This window comes from Callorhinchus milii, unplaced genomic scaffold (genome assembly GCF_018977255.1).
Source record: "Callorhinchus milii isolate IMCB2004 unplaced genomic scaffold, IMCB_Cmil_1.0 Scaffold8, whole genome shotgun sequence".
NCBI lineage: Eukaryota > Metazoa > Chordata > Chondrichthyes > Chimaeriformes > Callorhinchidae > Callorhinchus > Callorhinchus milii.
Window position 1 is genome coordinate 6068750 of NW_024704749.1, and position 8303 is coordinate 6077052.

An 8303-nucleotide genomic window follows, 5' to 3' on the forward strand; every position below is an offset into this window, starting at 1 on the left:
CATTTAGAGCTGAGCTAACTTTGAAAACACTGTAGAACGCAATGTAGAAATTCAGGATCAGGAGAAGCCCATTCAACAACAACAACAAGATTACATTTGTATAGTGCCTTTCACGTCGGGAGGACGTCCCAAGGCGCTGGACAGTGTACAGCACTTCAGACCCGAGCTGGGGTCGGGGGGAGAAGATAGGGGAAAGGAAGGGAGGTGACCGATGGCATGGTCGAAGAGAAGGATTTTGAGGGGGCTTGAAGGAGGCTAAGGAGGGGGCGAGGCTACATTCAGCCTATTGATCTGGTTTCCATATGCCATGTTTTACTACCTATCCTAATCATACCTCCGTCATACTCCATCCCAGAATCCCTCCACCTTGCCCTCTCCCTCGCCTCCTTCACGGCCCGTCTCAAGACTTCCATCTTCAATCGTACTTTTGGCCACTTCCCCTACCCTCCACCCCTCTTGATTCCAACCTCCAACTCGGGTGCAAACCCTTAACTGTCCCGCGCTTTCGGACGTCCTTCTGACATGAAAAGCTATATAAATGTAATTTTATATCAATGTAATTTGGTTGTTGTTGGTTTGCTTTCCAAATCTAGCACTCTCATCTCTGAGTCAGAACGTTGTGGGTTCAAGCCCCACATCTGGAAGGTTTAGGCTGATCCTCGGGGGTGGGGGGGGCGGCTGTGGGAGAGCGTTGTATTGATGGGGAGGTGCTGTCCTTCAGAAGAGATGTTGAACCGAGGTCCCGTTTGTGCCAGTTCCAACTGGACGCTAAAGATCGCACGACACTCATTAAAAAGTAAATGGTGTCCAAACCAACAATCCCCCATATTAAGAAAACATATCAGTCATTCACTTCATGGCTGTTAGTAGGGCATTGCCATGCACAAATTGGCTGCTGCATTTGCCTAGGGATATGCAGTCCACACAACCATAGAAATTTGCAGCACTGAAGAGGATCATTTGGCCCATCGTGTCTTTGCTGGCTCTTTTATAAGTCTAATCATGTAAGTCCCATTTTACCTGCCCTTTCTACATATCCTGGTCAAAGAGGTAGATCTTGAGATAGACTTCAGTTAGATGGGGGAGAGAGGGAGTCAAAAGGACTCTGGGATGGAATTCCAAAGAGTGGGACAATTTCCTAAAAATGGAGCTCAAACACTGAGAGTTAGAAACAATGGGGGTTCAAAACTAGTTCCAAATAAAAAAAGAAGAAAATCCTCCAAATTGACATCTTTCAAATGCCATGTGGAGACAAGCTCAGGCAATGATCTGGAATAAATAGGCATTCGCATCTAAAATAAAGTTACCATTTATAATGCATGTTAGCAATTGATTATTGACCATTACAAGGTTTTCTGACCTCTCTGCGCTTGCTAGAGAGTGTCCCGTGTGCTCAGTGTTCCCCAGTGAGCTAGTCTTCATCATGAATCCCCATGCTGGTCCAATCCCGACATCCCAAGATGTCATCCGCGCTTTGTCACTTCCACAAACAGCAAACAAATGCATTTTGTCGTGTGTTAGTTTATAGGCTACCTATTGATTTCCCATCTGTTGGCTCAGGTCCTGGCCGCTCACACTTGAGTGAATGCAAAACGAACCCCCTACCGTGGCTCAGACAAGGTTATGTATCGATATGAGTACATTGTGTATCCATTATACACATTAGAAAATAACTCACTTCATCCAGAAATTGATTTCCCCCACCTGTTAAATTTGTTAATTCCGCCTTTTCTTTTCTGTGTCGATTAATACAACAACGGGATGAGTTTTTCTCTCTCCCGGACAAGTGGCCTGGGCGACAAATTCCCAAATGAAATCGGTCGTTCCATTTCGTGACTATGTCTTCTGGAACGCGTGAAGGGCGCTGTATAAATGCAAGTTGTTGGTGTTGTCATTTCTGGGACGTTGCTGTTTGCAAATTGGCTGCCCCATTTGCCAACAAAATATACAGTCACTATACTTCACCCCAAAAAATGATAATAATCCTTACATTTGATACAGAGCCTTATCATGTCATTGAGCTGTCTCAAAGTGCTTCACAGAATATAGTGTGTATTTTGTGGGGGACACTCTTATTAACTTCATAAGACGCAATATCAAATGCAAGGATTGTTATAAAACAGCATGACTTGCATTTATAAAGCGTCCTTCATGTAGGTCAAACGGGTAGCACAGCTGGTGGGATTGGATGGCAAGCAATTGTGAAGGGTTAATTAACAACAAATTCATGCTTAGCATGTATGCTTTGGAGTCCTGTAGCTCAGTGGTTAGAGCACTCGCCTTGTAAGCGAGAGACCTGGGTTCAATTCCAGGCAGGGCGAAACCTTGGGCAAGTTTCCTTCCTCCGTACGCCTAATAATAATCCCTCTAAAAACAAAACAATAATAAACTGGATATTTTCAATCCACGACTGTTTGTGGGACACTGCTGTGCACAATTGGCTGCCGTGTTTCGCCCACAAATATACAGTCAATTCACTTTACAGCATATTCTGTGAAGCGCTTTGAGACATCTCGAAGATGTGAAAAGCGCTATATCAAATGCAACGATTATTATTATTATTAGCTCTGTTAACTGAATGTCATTGTTTTGGGCCAGCTATCACTGGCTATGAGACTCCATCACAGGAACGTTAACCAACCTGACCCAAATGGCTGCTAATCCCCCATTGTTGTAACGCGATACTTTGCAAATTATTGACCATTACAAGGTTTTAGAAAATCATTACACATTCTTTCTTACCCACCAGCAGCTGCAATGCTCTTTAATATATTTTCCCTTTCCGGGGCTACGGCACCATGTTAGGAGGGAGGCAGGACTTATCATTGTCACAAACTGTTGGAGGAAGCTGGCTGGAATCAAAGATGACTTTTACTGTCAGCTTGACTTATGTCGAGAACATTCAAGTTGGTGGACTGTACAAGGCAATAAACAGTTGCATACTGGTAAAATGCCAAGGCCACAGGCCATAGTATTTAAACTAAGCGATTGATCCATTTATGGCTTCTTTCTGTAGTGCTGCAATAACTGGTTATTGTAATTCGCCACCGCAGTGTACATACCTTTAATTACAAAGAGACATTTCTTGCGTAATAGTCTTTTTTTTACCAATAGACACTGCCGCTTCATCTCTTAATTCCAGCTCAATGTTGACCTCATTTGGTGAAGTCTAAACCTCGGAGACATTAGTGAGAAACCTAGGAGTGAGTTTGCTCTGTCAGGAAGTTTACCAGATTAAATAATAACACTAATAATCCTTACATATGATGCAGTGCCTTACATGTTGGTATGACGTCTCAAAGCGCATCACAGGATTTACTATAAAGTGAAGGGACTGCGTATTTTGTAGGCAAATGTAGCAGATGGTTTGGGCACAGTAACGTCGCAAAAACAGCCAGGCGGATGAATGAGCAATTTTATCTTGTGAGTCATTGGTCAGGACACCAGGTGAGAGAAACTTTTCGAATAGGGCCGTGTGATCTATAACGTCAACCTGAACAGGGCACAAACTTGGTTTGACGTCTCATCCAAAGGACGGCACCTCTGACAGTGCTCCCCCAACTAGAGAATTAAGCTTAGACGTCATTAGAGAGTCACTAGAGAGTCAAGCCTAGATTTTTTTTAAATGATTAAATTCCATTAACTTGTGAGAAACAACAACAAAAACAAATTTCATTTGTATAGCGCCTTTCACGTTGGGAGGATGTCCCAAGGTGCTGGGCAGTCAATGATTTATACCCGAGCTGGTGGTTGGGATTAAGAAGGGTGGTGGGCAGGGAGGGTGGTGGTACGAGGGTGACCGAAGGCAAGGTCAAAGAGGAGGGTCTTGAGACAGGCCTTGAAATAGGCGAGGGAGGGGAGTGAGGCGAAGGGACTGTGGAATGGAGTTCCAATTGGGTGGGACAGAAAGGCTGAAGGCCTAACTACTGATGGTGGGGCGGGACATGGAGCAGGCCAGAGTTCGCTAAACAGAGGAAGCGGACAGGTTGGTATGGGACGCTGGTAAAATTCACAAGAAAACCCAACAATGCTTCATTCATGTTAAAAAAAACATTTCAAGTGGCCTTTGAAATTTCTCAGTAAAAAGCTGTACATAACACTGACTGAGTGGGAGTAAGCATCTCTTTATTAGTGTAGAGGGCAGCCTGAACTCTATTACAGAGGTTGAAGGTATAGAGATAAAAGGTAATCTCTAAATGTAAACATATGAAGATTTTCTGCTGTCTTTCTCTCTCTTCTCTCTCTATCTCTCTCTCTTCTCCTCTCTCTCTCTCTCTCTCGATCCATACAATGACTCACTGCCAGAACAATTCACTTCCAAGATGGTGCCCTTATAAAATCGTGCAGATGTATTTCACTGCAGCAAATTAAAGCCTTTTTATTGAGGCATTTGAAGACATCACAACTGAGGATAGAAAGCAAAGCTCAAATATGCATTGCGGCTTCATAAGTAAAATTGTGCCCCACCCCCGCCGCCCCCCCACAAATAGAGTCGTAAAACATAATTTAAGTATAAAGCCCCCAAAGTTTTAATTTCTACTGTAAAAATCTGCTTCGGGAAATTTAGATTTACAGGACCGGGTTGATCAAAGTGCACGAGTGGTACTTATGCTATCAATTTCGCCTCTAAATCCCTCCTGTCAAAACAAAAACTTTTACAAAAGCTTTCTGAAAAGAAGCATGCCAGCATTGTACTCTTCAATTCCATTCTGTGGCCATATCAGGCACATGAATTGCATGTGGCCTAAACCCAGTCTTTTAGTGTTAGGAGCATTTCTGCGTGTAAACACTGAGTTCAGAGTTCGCCGTTTGTCTCACCAGCGAGACAGAGCAAAAGATAATGAGATCGGGATGTGAGGCAATGACTGTAGCCCCACAGAACGTAGAGAGCGAGAGAGAGACAGTGGGGCTCGAGAACTGAAATAATTAGAACTAGAGAGAAAGAGAGAGAGAAAGAGATCAAAGTGCATAATTTTAGACAAGTTTTTGCAGCAAGTTGTTACGATCTGGAATCCACTGCCTGAAAGGCTGGTGGAATAATAACTTTCAAAAGGGAATTGGATATATACTTGAAAAGGAAACTTTTGCAAGGCTATGTGGAAAGAGCGGAGTAGAGTAACTAGTTGGATAGCTCGTTCAAAGAGCCGGCACAAGCACAATGGATCAAATGGCCTCCTTCTGTGCTGTAAGATTCTATGATTCTATGACAAAAAAAGGTTAAAAGGGAAGAAAATTGCGCTTGGACTGTGACAGTGAAATAAGAATGATAAGAATAATCCTTGCATTCGATACAATGCTTTATCACGTCGTCGAGACGTCTCAAAGCGATTCACAGGACTTTACCCCGAAGCGTAGCGACTGTGTGGTTTTTGCAGGTGAACGAGGCAGCCAGTTTGCACACAGCAGTGTCCCGTGGAAGTGAATGGCCGATTTTATCTGGGGGATTGTCGGCTACGTTACGACAATCCCTTCTCCACAAATAGAAGTACCCGCGCATCCCCCTCCCCGTTACCCTACCTCTCGCTCTCCCCCACACCCCAACCCCCCACCCCCATAAAAAAAAGTTCTGTTCCTTTTACACACTATCAGACCGACTGTGACCTTTAATCCCATATCTGCCTAGTGGAGACTGCATCTTGTCTTTGCTAATCACTGCTGATGGAGCTGGGAGACTGGATGCTCTGTGCTAGCAAATTAAGGTCAGTATCTCTTGTGTTGGCTGCTGAAGTTCTCTCTTTCCTTTAATCTCGCTCAGGCAAACTTTCTACTCTGAGCTGACTTCTCGAGGATCCCTCTCCGAAGATCTTGATGATAAAGCGAGGAAAAGGGAAGCAGTGATGATGCTTGAGGGGTGTGGGAGGGGGTGTGGGGGGTTGGTGGCGGGTGAGGGGGGTGGAAAAGGAGGAGAGAGGGTGGTAGAGAAGGAGGAGAGAGGCTGAAAGAAATTAATTCACGCCTCAACGAGATATTGATTCAGCAGCCAATGTTTTAAAGATGACTTGTCCACCGGGGATGCTAACGGCTTTTGATTCAGAGACGCCGAGAGTTTGGGTGGAGGGTGGGGGAGGATTGAGGGGGCGGGGGGGCGGGAGGAGTAGGGGGGGGAGAAATGTGTGGTGCAAGTTTAGAGGACTTAAGAAATATACAGCGATGACACCAAGGACTGTTTGCACAGACAAAGGAAATAGCTGTGACATGATTAACCAGGAGCTTTTCAGATGTCTTTTGGGATTACAAAGAAAACCTGCATGACTTGACCACAGGAGGCAACAATGACTGAAGACAGAAAATGCGCCTGAAAGCGACACTGGCACCCGTCCCGCTTTCTACTATCCCTTGACTTCTTCCCTCTTTTCTTTGCGACCCTTTAAAGCGTGGCGAGCATAAAGAATATTTCCACAGTCAGTTCTGATGAAAGGTCATCGACCTTAAAAAGTGAACTCACATTTCCCTCTCCATAGATGATGCCTGACCTGCTGACTGTTCCCAGCGACTTCTGTCTTTATTGTTGGCATTCATGGCTGTTCCAGGGTCCTATCCGAGGTTTAAATAGCTGCAATTGCTACGTCTGCAAACATAAGTTTTACTTAGAAGTACGTAATTGGATTTTGTACAAGTGTTTAATTTATTTAGACGTCCAGAGGATGGGTATGCGTGTGTGTGTGTGTGTGTGTGCGTGTGTGTGTGTGTGTGAGCGCCATCATTTTCATGGCAGATAATGATCCATCTCCATGTTTAGTGTGACATCTTCCATAACATGGATGGAGTGAGGAGGCAAAATACAACTTGGGAAGCTTGTTTCAGCTCCTCTGTAGTCTCCCATCACTGTTTTGTAACAGGGGGTAAGAGAACTTTGTGGATACCACTGTAGATAAATACTTGGAGAGTAATGGGAGTAAAATTCGATAAAGGTTATGGAAAAACTTCTCTTGGCAAAAAAATAAGCCTCAACTGAGAAATGTTCGGTGAACTCAACAACACAGGGATCATGGGTATCAGATCACAAATGTAAACTACTCCGGCTTTAGTTCCATGGTTTACAATATCACTTGAGCCACTCAATTGGATTACAGCTTCGCAATATGCCATATCGGGTTCCCTCCACATAAATTCTGACAGGGATGTAAAATCAGACAACTTTTGTGCCATTTCTGTTGTCAAAGCATTTCTTCAGTTGGTTACTGTTACGCAGAACTGTTGTTCTACAGTGTGTGTGTTTTTACAGTCAAGAAGTCAGAGGATTGTTCGCTTGGCTCAGTTGGTAGCACTCTCGCCTCTGAGCCAGAAGGTTGGGTTGGGTTCAAGCCCACCCTCCACCCCACATCAGGTCTTGGCTGACACACCAATGCAGCGTTGGGGGGAGTGCTGTGTTGTCAGAGGCGCTGACCTTTGGAAGCAATCCTAAACCAAGGTCCCCTATGTTCCTGTACAAATGGATGTTAACAATCCAGTGGAATTAATTGAAAAGAGAATTTCTTCAATGCTGTGTGTAAATAGGCTGCTGCCTTTGGCTACAAAATACACAGTCACTACTCTTTACAGTAATTCCTCTGTAGCACTTTGAGGTGTCTCGAAGATGCACTACATTAACTGCGATGATTATTATTATTATATTGTTACCAGCTACCCCGGCTGTAATTATCAATTATATTACGAAATGAAAGGAATTGTGCAGGGAATTAAACTCGTTATTTATAAAACGTCAACCAGGGAATTAAACACATTGCTTTAGCGAGAGCCAGAGCGAATGAATTTAATAGTTTATAAGTTAATACAAAGCTTCGAAGGAATTATCATTTGGGATGTAAGACCCTTCAGTGAGACTGCTCTGAGGAGCAGTGATCAGAAAGATGCCTGTCATTTCCATCTGCTTCTAGTTTGCTACAAAACGCACACACACATATATCTCAGGTTAAATGCAGACACGTTGGAGAAAATTCATGCAGAAGCAGTTAAAGACAAAGCGCAGCCCCCAGCCCTCCCCAGCCCCCCACCCACAACTACGTATGTTGATTGACGTTCACAGAGAATTCCTTTCCTAGAGGCGACCTGCCCAAATTGTCCACCGTGCGGTGACATCGCTTTGACCGCAGGCATAAAAACGCTGAGTGACCAAATGATTTTTTTCATTCTTATTTTTAAAAAATTTTGAACGATCAACTGCAGATGGAAGAAAAAGCCGATCGATCAGAGATCAGTCAGTGAAAGCTCTGTGTTGCTTACAGACTGACTGGCACGCCACTCTCAGTCACCGCAAAGTGTTAATACATAAAACAGATAACACGAATCATCATTAGCCACAG

At 44.0% G+C, this 8303-nt stretch overlaps 1 non-coding gene across 1 annotated transcript; it reads left to right on the plus strand.

The window, feature by feature from the left end:
• Positions 1-2249: 2249 nt before the first annotated feature.
• Positions 2250-2321, plus strand: trnat-ugu. Its single transcript has one exon. It is a non-coding gene; the product is annotated as a tRNA-Thr (tRNA).
• The last annotated feature ends 5982 nt before the right edge of the window (positions 2322-8303 follow it).